This window comes from Engraulis encrasicolus, chromosome 12, assembly GCF_034702125.1.
Source record: "Engraulis encrasicolus isolate BLACKSEA-1 chromosome 12, IST_EnEncr_1.0, whole genome shotgun sequence".
NCBI classification, from domain to species: domain Eukaryota; kingdom Metazoa; phylum Chordata; class Actinopteri; order Clupeiformes; family Engraulidae; genus Engraulis; species Engraulis encrasicolus.
Window position 1 is genome coordinate 18,143,362 of NC_085868.1, and position 12,500 is coordinate 18,155,861.

Consider the following 12,500-nt stretch of genomic DNA (forward strand, 5'->3'; position numbering starts at 1 on the left):
AGTCCACTCACCTAAGTGATTTGGGTAGCTGTCTGCTAGCTTGTCTTGGAAAAGTAGAAATCCCCTTGTGGACCACTTGAGCTCTGTCGCGGACCAGCAGTGGTCCCTGGACCACACTTTGAGAATTACTGCATTAAGTCAATGACGGCATTCGTTAGTCCACTCACCTAAGTAGAGTAGAGTAGAGTAAAGTAACTTTATTAATCCCCAGGGGGAAATTCAGGATTGAATTGATTTTGGTTTCCCATCCTGTGTGTGTTGTTCCATCCAGGAAGTGAACTCTGGTGACATAGACTTTAGGTATGGACATAGACAATTGGACATAGACAGTACACATGCATTACACCTAGTACCTATACAATACACATACAGACATATAAAGTGCAAGACTGGGCAACAGAAGACATTCATAGAACATATTAAAAATAGGTATTGTTGTGCATTCTCAGTCATGTCCTATTGTGACAAATCTGATAGTGATAGTAGCATTGTGAAATAATAAATATAAAATAAGCAATTTGTATTGTGCAATATTTACATTGTCCTAGTATGACATTCTAAAAGTGGTAGTATGGCACATAGACTGGATTCATACTGTACAGTAGGTGTATGTGGCTGCTGCTATTGATTCTCCATTCACCATACTTCACACGTCCATTTTGGGACTCAGTGACGGCGGTCGTTAGTCTACTCACCTAAGTGATTTGGGTTTCCTGTGTGTTTTGTTCCATCCAGGAAGCGAGCTGTGGTGGGCCAATGACATATTGGCTCAGATGGGGACCATCGACAAGAAGGCCGGCAGCAACCCTGTCATCAGGAGGAACAAGACCACCGGAGTGGTGCACATGAAGGTCTACGACAAGGACAGCCAGAAAGGTAAACATGGAGAAGTACAAGTAGTGCGGTAGTAGTAGACAACCAGAAAGGTAAACATTGACAAGTACAAATAGTGCGGTAGTAGTAGACAGCCAGAAAGGTAAACATTGAGCACATGCAGTGTAGTAGTAGGAGTAGTAGCCTAGTAGTAGCACTGATGTAGCATTGTAGAATAGTAGAATATATTGTTTATTATACACGACAAGGACAGTCAGAAAGGTTAACATTTAGCACATGTAATGTTGTAGAATAGATGCTTTATTATCTACGACAAGTAGCGGTGGGTGGAAATTTTGATTAGGGAAGCACAATACAGAATAGCGCAGGTGACGTCAGCATAATAAGAGGTACGATAGGCATGGATGTCAGTTCTTGCCTAGCTCTATTTAATAGGCCATGATGAGGTTTGCAGCAAGTGAAACGTGTAAGTAAAAGGGACTCAAGCTTGTTCCACAAAAAAAATCCAAACTGTTGAGATGTGCACGATGCAAGGGGTCACTAGAGAAGGGACAGGTTGCATAGTCTAAAACCTCGGATATGCTCTCAGATATCGGCTACCAACCATTCCAGTGCAAGTCCATCACCACAAAACCGGAGACTTTTTGTAGCCTAACAGAAGCGTCACAAAATAGTAAGAGTTTCCACGTAGTCCAGATCCCCATCAGCCCAGCCCTCTGCACGACAGAAGAGAATAATAACTTAAACAACAACAAATAGTGTAGAATTGTAGAGTAGTAGCAGTAGAATAGATAGTTTATTATATTTCCCCCCTTTTCTGCTCCCCTCTTTCCATTCCTTCTCCTCTTTCTCTTTCCTCCCTCTTCAGTAGTGTAGTCTCTGAGCTTAAGTACAGTAGGTAGTAGTATTCTTCATCATACTCTTCCTCCTCCTCATCCTCCTTCTCCTCCTTCTCCTCATCATCTCCCTCTCTCCTCATATGCTATATCTTTCTCCTCCTGCTCCTGCTCCTCCTCATCCTCTTCCTACTCTTCCTCCTCCTCCTCTTCCTCCTCCTCCTCCTCCTCCTCCTCCTCCCCATCTTCCTCCTCCTCCTCCTCCTCCTCCTTCTCCTATTCCTCCTCCTCTTCCTCCTCATCCCCCTCCTCCTTCTGCTCCTTCCTGGCTCCTCCTCTTCGTCTTTCCTCCTCTCCTCTTTCTCTCTCCGCTCCCTCTTCAGTAGCTGAGAGCTCTGAATTGAAGTACACTAGGTAGTAGTACTCTAGGTAGTAGTACTCCTCCTCCTCCTCTTCCTCCTCCTCCTCCTCCCCCCTCTTCCGTAGTGTAGTCTCTGAGCTTAAGTACAGTAGGTAGTAGTATTCTTCATCATACTCTTCCTCCTTCTCCTCATCATCTTCCTCTCTCCTCATATGCTATATCTTTCTCCTCCTGCTCCTGCTCCTCTTCCTCCTCCTCCTCTTCCTCCCCATCCTCCTCCTCCTCCTCCTTCTCCTTCTCCTATTCCTCCTCCTCTTCCTCCTCTTCCTCCTCATCCCCCTCCTCCTCCTCCTCCTCTTCCTCCTCCTGCACGGTAACAGTACAGCAGCCAGCCAGGCAGGCCAGGTCCAATCATCCATATTAATGACAACTCCATTAACAGTATTGCTGCCCATCCACTAAATGACCCATTAGGACAGAACGGATGGCAATTAGGGAGTCTTTAAGGTAAATCTTTGCTCTACTCGTCCTCACCACCAATTTACCATTTATCTGTCACCCCACGCCAACCACAAGGGGATGGTGGCGTGGTGTGTGTGTGTGTGTGTGTAAAGGAGGGTGGATGGATGGATAGTGGGTGAAGTGGCCAAAGCAGGGATGAATAGATTGTGTGTGTGTGTGTGTGTGTGTGTGTGTGTGTGTGTGTGTGTGTGTGTGTGTGTGTGTGTGTGTGTGTGTGTGTGTGTGTGTGTGTGTGTGTGTGTGTGTGTGTGTGTGTGTGCGCGCGTGCGTTCGTAAGCGCATACTTGTCTACTTGTGTGTGTGCGTGCGTAAGCGCATACTTGTCTGCTTGTGTGTTGGTCTGTGTGTAAAAGAGAGTGGGTGGATGACTAGTGGGTGGGGTGGGCAAAGGAGCATAGATGGTGTGTGAGTGGATGAGGGCGGATGCGGTGTGTGTGTGTGTGTGTGTGTGTGTGTGTGTGTGTGTGTGTGTGTGTGTGTGTGTGTGTGTGTGTGTGTGTTGTCTGTGTGTGTGTCAGACTTCTCTCATTACTTAGTCTGAAATGAGAGCATTGAGTGTGTCTGTGACGAATACACATTCATACTTAAGCTGACCTGTAATGCACCAAAACACATGCACGCACGCACGCACGCACACACACACACACAAACACAAACACACACACACGCACACACACACTGTCTTCTTTTGTGGTTGACATCATGAGATGATGAAGCTGAATTAATTGAAATGTATTAATTTAATCACCTCATTTAATACCCTATGGTCTTCGTGATAAGGTAGACTTTCATGCCAGTGGGTCCCAGATATTAACGTTTCTTTGTGTGTGTGTGTGTGTGTGTGTGTGTGTGTGTGTGTGTGTGTGTGTGTGTGTGTGTGTGTGTGTGTGTGTGTGTGTGTGTGTGTGTGTGTGTGTGTGTGTGTGTGTGTGTCTGTGTGTGTCTGTGTGTGTTTGTTTGTGTGTGTGTGTGTGTGTGTGTGTGAGTGTGTGTGTGTGTGTGTGTGTGTGTGTGTGTGTGTGTGTGTGCGCGTGGGTATTTGTGGGGGTGGGTGTGAGTGCACTTGCTTTGTGTTTTTGTGTGTGCCTTTGTGAGCGTGTGCACGTGTGTGTGTGTGTGTGTGTGTGTGTGTGTGTGTGTGTGTGTGTGTGTGTGTGTGTTTGTGTGTATGTGTGTGTGTATGCGTGCGTGTGCAGGTGTGCAGGCGTGCGTGTGTGAGTCCGTTTGTGTGCCTCTATTTGTGTCCTAGTGTCCTTTTAAGTGTGACAGTAAGATTGAGCTATGGGGAGAGCCATGGGTGGATATAGTGGCCCTTGAGGAAGGTGCATGCTGCTGTGCTGTGTGTGAGTCCAGAGAGGAGCTATAACTCTCTGCTTTGATGTGTGTGGGTAGTAGTGGTACAGAGCCCTATCTCACACATTTCGTGAAGTTTTCACGAAAAACATAACGTCAATTTTCGTGGTGCATTCACGTTATTGCCCGTTTTTCGTGGTTGGGCAACGAAACGCTGCCTATTCATTTGAATTGCCCGACTGCTGCTATGGTTATCCAAGCGTCTGCAGGGGCGGGGAGGGGGTGCTGACAGAACACTGCTGATACACTCCTTACGCCTTATGTCATACGACCCTAAACCTAAACCTAACCCTAACCCTAACCCTAACCTTAACCCTAAACCTAAACCTAACCCTAACCCTAACCCTAACCGTAACCCTACCTAACCCTAAACCTAACCCTAACCCTAGACCTAACCCTAACCCTAAATTGCTTGTTTGAAATGTTTGATTACCATGCGACGGTACCGAAAGGGCATCAAACTAGTGGGTCGCTAGGCAGCGGTCGGGCAATTCAAATGAATAGGCAGCATTTCATTGCCCAACCACGAAAAACGGGCAATAACGTGAATGCACTACGAAAATTGAAGTTATGTTTTTCGTGAATACTTCACAAAATTAGTGAGATACGGTTGTGGTACTCCACCTCCCCCTCCACCAGACAGCTTGACAAATGGAGACGCTTCAGAATAGTGACAGAACAGAGAAGGCATTACTGTAAGTGGAGACGGCAAAATCAAACAAAATATAGGCCTACGTATCAATATATTTCGTTTTTTTTGTGGATATCTCTGTCTCTGTGTGCCCTCGCTATTTCTAGAGATAAAATAGATAGAAATGACACAAAGTTAATTTTAGGGTTAGACATGATTATGTGAAGACGATTAGTAAAACGATTAGTAAAGCGACTTCATACACTTTCTCCAGAAAAAAAATGCTTTTACTATTACAATTATTAATAAATACTGTCCAAAAAATAGACCTCTGTAATAAGAACAAGGTTTATTTCTTTGCAAGATGTTCACCTACACACAGGAAGATTACATTATCTCCAGTACATACGTATCTTATAGCCTGACTTTGTCATCTGTAAGCTCCAGTCGATTTACATTTCTCTCAATGGGCCATGTCTCCTGGAATTTTTTTCTTGTCGCCAGACAGCGGACCAATTAGCGACTGGGGAAAGGCTCCAGACATTATCAGAGACCTGCCCACCCACCGCTAATTTCTCAGTGGCACAAGCCAAAGTTAGCAATTGGATGAAAGCAGACAAATATTTCATACCTCATCAGTTTTTTTAATTTGGCCATTCCAGACCCTCTGAACGAATACATTTTGGATGGGGGTATGGTGAGACTAGAGTACAGATGGTGTAACTTCAATCTGCTCATTACCGTGCCGGGCCGCGGCAGCGTACCGTGATCATTACACCCTGTGCCATTCGGAATGCGGGGGGCAGTATAGCACCGCTTTTGCAGAGCAGCGTCTGCCTGTGTCTGTGGTCTGTTTGTGCTTCCGTCCTTGCCCGTCCCCCAGTTTTAGTAGTAGTAGAAATACAGTCAGCAAATTGCATGTTTTATTTAGCATTGGGCATTTGATAGGGCATTTGATAATAACACAAGTGTGAGCCCTAAACAAGACCACAATGTGAATTTAAACTCGACTTTTTTTCTGTCTTGCATTCACCGTCTCCCAATCCGTCTCTAACTTATTTCAGCACTATTCAAGCCAGGAACGGGTATCCTCAGGATACAGAGTTTGCATACCTACTACAATTTGAACCGGTAAAGACAATTACAACCGACTCAATCAGACAGGAACACCATTGTAATTAAGTGTGTCCCGTAACGCCAGCATGAGAGAGATCGAATTTTAAATTTGGCGACGACATTGTGTTGCACGTAACATTGGGCATTTGATAATAACACACGCGCGAGCCCTAAACAAGACCGCCAGTCGACGGTGTTTTGTTTTTATTATTCTGCATTCATGCCAGGAACGGATTGTGAACACTTATGACTGCTTCTTTGGAGGCTGGATAACCTGTCACACCACGACGTGTCACAAAAGGCTGTGCACTGCCTTTTTAAAAAAAAAAAAAACCACAGCAGTCGTATTGTCACGGGGGTGACAAACTTGGACTAACTGTTATTCTCACTGATTGCAAATGTTTGCAGGTGCCAATGGGAAGAGGGAGAAAGGTGATTGGGTGTACGGGGTGGGTATGGGCTTTTTGAATGCAGGTGGCAAGATGGCGAGGAGGATCCGGAGGAGGACGAGACGCACAGCTACCGCACGAGAGAAGGGTCGGAGAGACTACCGCGGCCGGGGGGCAGCCTTGGGAGGGGGTGAGCTGCACGCCGGTATCCGGATGGGGCCAGGAGAAGATGGGGCACGCGTTCGGTCCTTTGGACGACACAAGCAACAGACGACTACGAATGGCGCGGACGGCATATTGCCTGAACGAGGTTTGCGGCCAGAGTCACGAAGAGGTTGCGTTGGAAAGCTGGTGGTGGAGGACGCTCACCACCGAAGTTAAGTGCCACGCCTGGTCACCATAGCCTTCACCTTGAAGCCTCCTCCCCGCTGTGTGCGCTGCCCCTGGCCCGCTCTACCTGTCACTCACTCACTCTCTCACTCCCGGACCCAGCGAATGCACGATCGGAAAAGACTTTTTGCGCAGCGAGGATGGCCACCCCTACACCATCGTTTTATGTGTGCTGTGTTGGTTGCTGTGCTGCTCACGTGTGCTCCTTTAAATAAGTAGCTTAGTTACTCGTGCTGTGTAGGCCTATTTTATTCACAATTGGTGATGGGAGTTAGCATCCCCCTGTGCGTTATTCATACGAATTCAGAGACTGGAAGCCTGTTTACCCTTCTCCTATCTCCACCAGCTGATCCGCCTCCGCGTGCCCAGACGAGCCAGGTGGCCCTGCCCAACCTGTCGGAGGCTACGATGCGCACGGACCGAGTGAGAGGTTTGAGGTGCTGATCAGAGACATTGGACCATTAAGGACCCCGCGGACAGAGAACTGGTTACACATCCACACACACGCGCGCACACACACACACACACATGCATACAGAACTATGTCTCCAAATAGAAAATAAATACTTGATTTAAATGACTTTGTTGTCTTGGTGTTTCCTGATGTGTACAATGCTCCTCGGGGTAGTTGGTATTAAGTGGGGGTGCCGCTGTCAAACGCGCACCCCCCACCTGTGACAGTATGATAAGTGTTAAGATAAGTGTGAAATTCTTTTTTTTTTTTTTTTTTTTTGCTTAGGCCTATTTTTTTTGGCAAACGAATTCATTAATAGGCCTAATTACTTCTATTGTTAAGGCGGCTACAGAGTATAATTTGTTTTCATTATTTCATAATTTTTGTTGGTGGTAAGCCTATATAGGCTATTTTTAATTAGGCTATTTGAATGATTCAACCAACCGCCCGAATTTAATTAAAATATTTGGCTATAGGCTACTTTCGATTCGATTGTGTGTGCTCTTCTTAAAACCTGATTTTAATATGGCAACCAAGCATAGGCCCTACACATTGTGAGGGACTAAACAAGTGCGTCCAATGCGAATACTCCCTCTTGTGTTGTTGGAGAGAGAGAGAGCTCTTTTGTGTGCGTGTGGGGGTTTAATCACCCCCTCCCCCACAGACAAACATTCACTCCGTCACACAGTTGAAGACTGTAGTTAGTTGACATCTATGTAAGCGCCCCTCCAAGCGTCTGCCTGTGTTTGTGCTTCCGTGCTTGTCCATCCCCAAGTTTTAGTAGTAGTAGAAATGAAGAGTTCAGATGCAAAACCCCCTAAGTGCCATTTCAGAAAATAATCTTAATTCAATTTTATTTAATACAAAGCTATCAAAATTGCATATTTTTTATTTTATTTATGTAATATAACTATTTATATGTATTATCAAGTACATGAATGTAAACCAAACCAACAATGGGGTTCTCTAAAAATATAGAAGTGCAGGTCTTCAGAAATGGAGTTAGGGGGTTTTGCATCTGAACTCTTCAAATACAGTCAGCAAATTGCATGTTTTATTTAGCATTGGGCATTTGATAGGGCATTTGATAATAACACAACAACATAACAAGTGTGAGCCCTAAACAAGACCACCATGTGAATTTAAACTCGACTTTTTTCTGTCTTTCATTCACCATCTCCCAATCCAGTTTGCATAGGCCTACCTACAATTAAATAAAATAAAAAAGACGGGTTTTTTTATTATTATTATTATTATTATTAGTGCTTGTGGACACTTGTGAACTGAGGCTGGATAACCTGTCACACCACGAGCTCTTTTGTGTGCGTGTAGGGGTTTAATCACCCCCTCCCCCACAGACAAACATTCATAGCGTCACACAGTTGAAGACTGTAGTCAGTTGAAATTTACACACACACACACACACACACACACACACACACACACACACACACACACACACACACACACACACACACACACACACACACACACACACACACACACACACACACACACACAAGAGATGCAAGGCAGAGTATGGATATTGTTTCAAAAGTTTGAATGTTTATTTGTTGTGATGTTACAAATAGCAATAAAAACATAGATCAATAAAAAGGCGTTCAAAAAATCAAACTATGCCTAAAAATAAATCCTTAATAAATAAAGCCGGACTGATAACGGCGATTCGGACATTTTGGACGTCCAAGCTCACACGGGAGCGCTGCAATAGGTAAGCTGTAGGCCAGTGTTTCCCAACCTTTTGTGTCTTATGTACTGTGGTGTCCCCTAAACCTCTTTGTTGTGCTATGAGTACCCCCTAATTCATGTTCTATATCGCTTTCTCTGTCCTGGTGTGACTGCTCCATAGCCTACATTTGTTATAATAATAACATCTTTCCAAGTACCCCCTTCGCAGACACAGAATAGCCTAAAGACTAATTACAACGCACTACTTCTGTTACAGGTACATTGATCACCTGGATACAGTCATCGACCAAATCATCGATCTAGGTGGTGAGCCCACTGGTAGGTGAAGGGAAACAGCGCACTAGCCTACTGCACAAACAACAGGCCGAGTCGCAGGAGACACAGCGAAAGGGACGGAACGCAATTCTGGTAGCCTACATTAGGCAACTTGTAAAGGCTGCTGTGTAGGCATTGTCTACTAAAACTCTGTAGGCCTACTTGTGAAATAAATTTACACTCTTGCTGAAATTTCAAGTTTAGCCTACGTTTATTTGTTTATACACAGAATTAAAAATCAATACAATAAAAACAATATGAGGTAATAAAAGAGTATGACGTGTGTGCATCCGTTTTTTTGTTCAACATTGTTCAACATTGTCATAAGATGGTGCGGAGAACCAGGTAAAGACCACAAATGCCCAGACGCTAACCAGACATGGATACCAAATTATTTCTATTTATTTATTATATTTTAGCCTACTAAATATTGAAAGAAGGAAAAGAAAAGACAGACACGTCGAGGCTACTGGTCGTAGCCTATTACAGCAAATCGAACATGCGCTTTATGCACACATAGCAATAAAGTAGTAAAAGGAATTCAACTTCGGAGCGCAGTGGGTTTCGTGGGTCCGGGGGATGGTGATGGCACGTTTGGTGTCTTTCCACCACCCCTGCACGGAGAGTGCATGGATGGAAAGCATATCCATAAAGCATCTGCATTCCTTCTGGAAGAATTAGGCTACAAAGAGCTGGTTACAATTTCAGTAGGCTATTATTTCCATAAAGGAATCGAATAGCCTAATTGTCATAACAAAAGTTGCAGTTTCAGTCAAATAGCTCATATTAAGTGGAGGACGAGTAATATTTCATAAGCATATTTTAGTTCATATATTATGTAATTCATTCTGCAAAAATGAGTATATTTTTCTCTCAAAAAATGACATTGGTTTCAATGAGGGCACTCTTGTTCTGGCAGGGACTCGCTTTTCGGCACGACACTGGCTGTGCCAAACATTGTTTAAAAGTTTTTATCAAATTTTGGTCGGCACACAAGGTTTTGGACATACTAATTTCTAGTGGCACCTGGGCTGCGTTTGGTGCATTGATCAGTCATGTTGCCTAGCGAAAAAGACAGCCTGGGTGAGAGGATGAGATCTTCCTCGGCTGGCGAGCGCTCAGCATGTGTGCCCGCGCGTTATCTTCTCTCCCAAGACCCGACAGTTGCTTACAAGTCAATTTGAGCACGAAAACAGCAAAGACAATGTGATATTTCATTCAAATAGGGCCTACACACTCCAAATAAAACATTGGTAGGAGGGATTTTCAACCGGACCGCAGCGCGAGCAGACAGTCAGTGTGAAAAGCCAACTCTACCGGGAAAATCGCCGCTCGCTTACCATCAGTGCGCGAGCCCTGAAAATCGCAGCTCGCTTACCATCAGTGCGCGAGCTCTCGAAACAGTGAAGTGGCATATCGCAACAGCACATGCGGATCAGCCAAATCATATGCAACAAAGTCGCCAACAAAGCGAGGATTTAACGTTTAATAGGCCTATGCCAACGTTGTGTGAATACGGGAATTGGACAGCCATGCACTGTCCTTTCAATAGGTATAGTAGAATAATAGGTATAAGACCGCTTCGGTTTCTTTTCACCTCATGGGGAAAGCATAATTTCCATGCACTGCACGAAACTACTAAGCATAAAGTTAGCGATCAAACAAAAAATATTGGTTGTTGTCATTACAGCATTTAATAGCCTATGCTATGGCTGTTGTTTAAAATAGCCATTGGATTGCCAACCGTCCCTTGTATTAAGAAACAAACGTATGGATATGAGCTGACATGGGACTCAATGTCGTTCAAATGCAGGGAATTGCATCTGTTTTTTTCCCTTTTGTATTCGTTTGCGTAATTATAGTTTTTCTGTGCGTTCCGGGACCTCTGTCCAACTCACCGTCGCTGTGATGTCATATGTTTTTTGCGTTCCGGTACCTTGTGATTTACAAATTAAGCATTGATTACGGAAGTGTAGGTTAGGTTATCGCCCCAGCTGTTGGCGATGTAAGATAAATAGCCAACGCTTAAACACTCAAACGCGGCGCTGTAGGTTAACAGTGAGGTTTAGGCCCCCTATTGCACTCTCCATAATTTTTACCAAACGAAAAAAGTATCCACATCCAGATAACAAGTTTGAAGTTGCAATATTAGACGTTTCAAATCTTGCGATGCGAGAATCGGTATAGGGGCTTGTGGCTTCAATTTAGGTCTACACATAGCCTAGAGCTTGCACATTAATGGCAATTCATCCGATCATCATAAAAAAAAGAAAAGAAAATTCATTAGGCTATTTATTCTTTTTATGACTCTTCTTACTTCCTGGAGGTGTTCTCACACAATTTAATTAGGCATGTCGTTATCCGCTGAATCGGTGCGTGCTGGTGAATATGAGCATATTAATATGCCGTCAACATCGTCTAAAATATTCCATATGGTAATAAATGTTGCCAACACATTTGCGCTTCTTCACCACTCTGTGCTATGGTTATCTGATATGAACAAGAAAGAGAGAGTGAGAGAGAGAAAGAGAGAGAGTGTGTATGTGTATGTGTATGTGTGCGCGCCCGTGTGTGCGTGTGAGTGAATGTGTATTGAGCGAGCGCTCATAAGTGCCACCCGGCGGTTGTTTGGGTACACTGCAGCTAGGCCCGGTACGTACCGAGGTGGATGACGTGGCATTACCTCGGTAAAGGGTGTGCATTGTAGGGGGACCGACTGTACATACAAGAATGTTCTGAACATTGGCCCTGATACTGGATTCATTCTACTAACCAGACCAATCATTGTATCCAGAGGTGCCATTGTTAACAACAACAACAACAACAACAGCAACAGCAACAGCAACAAAAGCAAAGTGATTCTAATTTCACAATATTGAGAGTGCTCTACTGCCTCTCTCCATTCCCAGGAGACAATTGTCATTCATGTTGACGATTGGCATCTTCCTCATTAGCTGATTTCCCGCTGGTCAGAACGGTGCTGTATTTATTATTCTATTATTAGCTATTATTCTGGCATAGGTATATTTATACGGACACAATATCGTGTTACAACATGAAGAAGATGTTGAGTAAAAATCACTGTGTTTGGAACAGCTGCACATAAGAGAAATGACGTTTCACTTATGTATTGACATTTTAAATAACGGCTCCACGGGCGCCGCCATTATCATCCGACTTCAATTTGTTTATGTGGGAGTAGTGTGAGTCCCCCCGACTACGCTAGTTAAAACTTCCACTTCGCCTGGCGTTCTACAGCATTTTTCGTAGTAGGAGGTCTCTTAATACTTTGGATTGGGTGTGGTATGGTTACATTATGTACTGTTAAAATCTAATGAAAAAACAAAAGTGATTCCAATTTCACAATATTGAGAGTGCTGTACTGCCTCTCTCCATTCCTAGGAGACAATTGTACCCACTGGTCAGAACGCCCCGTGTCAGAACAGTGCTGCATAAGGTACAATACATCTCAGCTATCGTACCTGTATAATCATGGGTGCTATCCTGCACTACACTTCATACTAGGTCCTCCACTATTTTTAGATGCGTCATAGCATCTCTATAAGAGGGTATGTCCATCTGTCGGTCC

The 12,500-nt window shown here is 44.2% G+C and overlaps 1 pseudogene; it reads left to right on the top strand.

The window, feature by feature from the left end:
- Positions 1-12,500, top strand: part of LOC134460381 (low-density lipoprotein receptor-related protein 1B-like) — a 372,315-nt pseudogene that overhangs the window by 150,905 nt on the left and 208,910 nt on the right.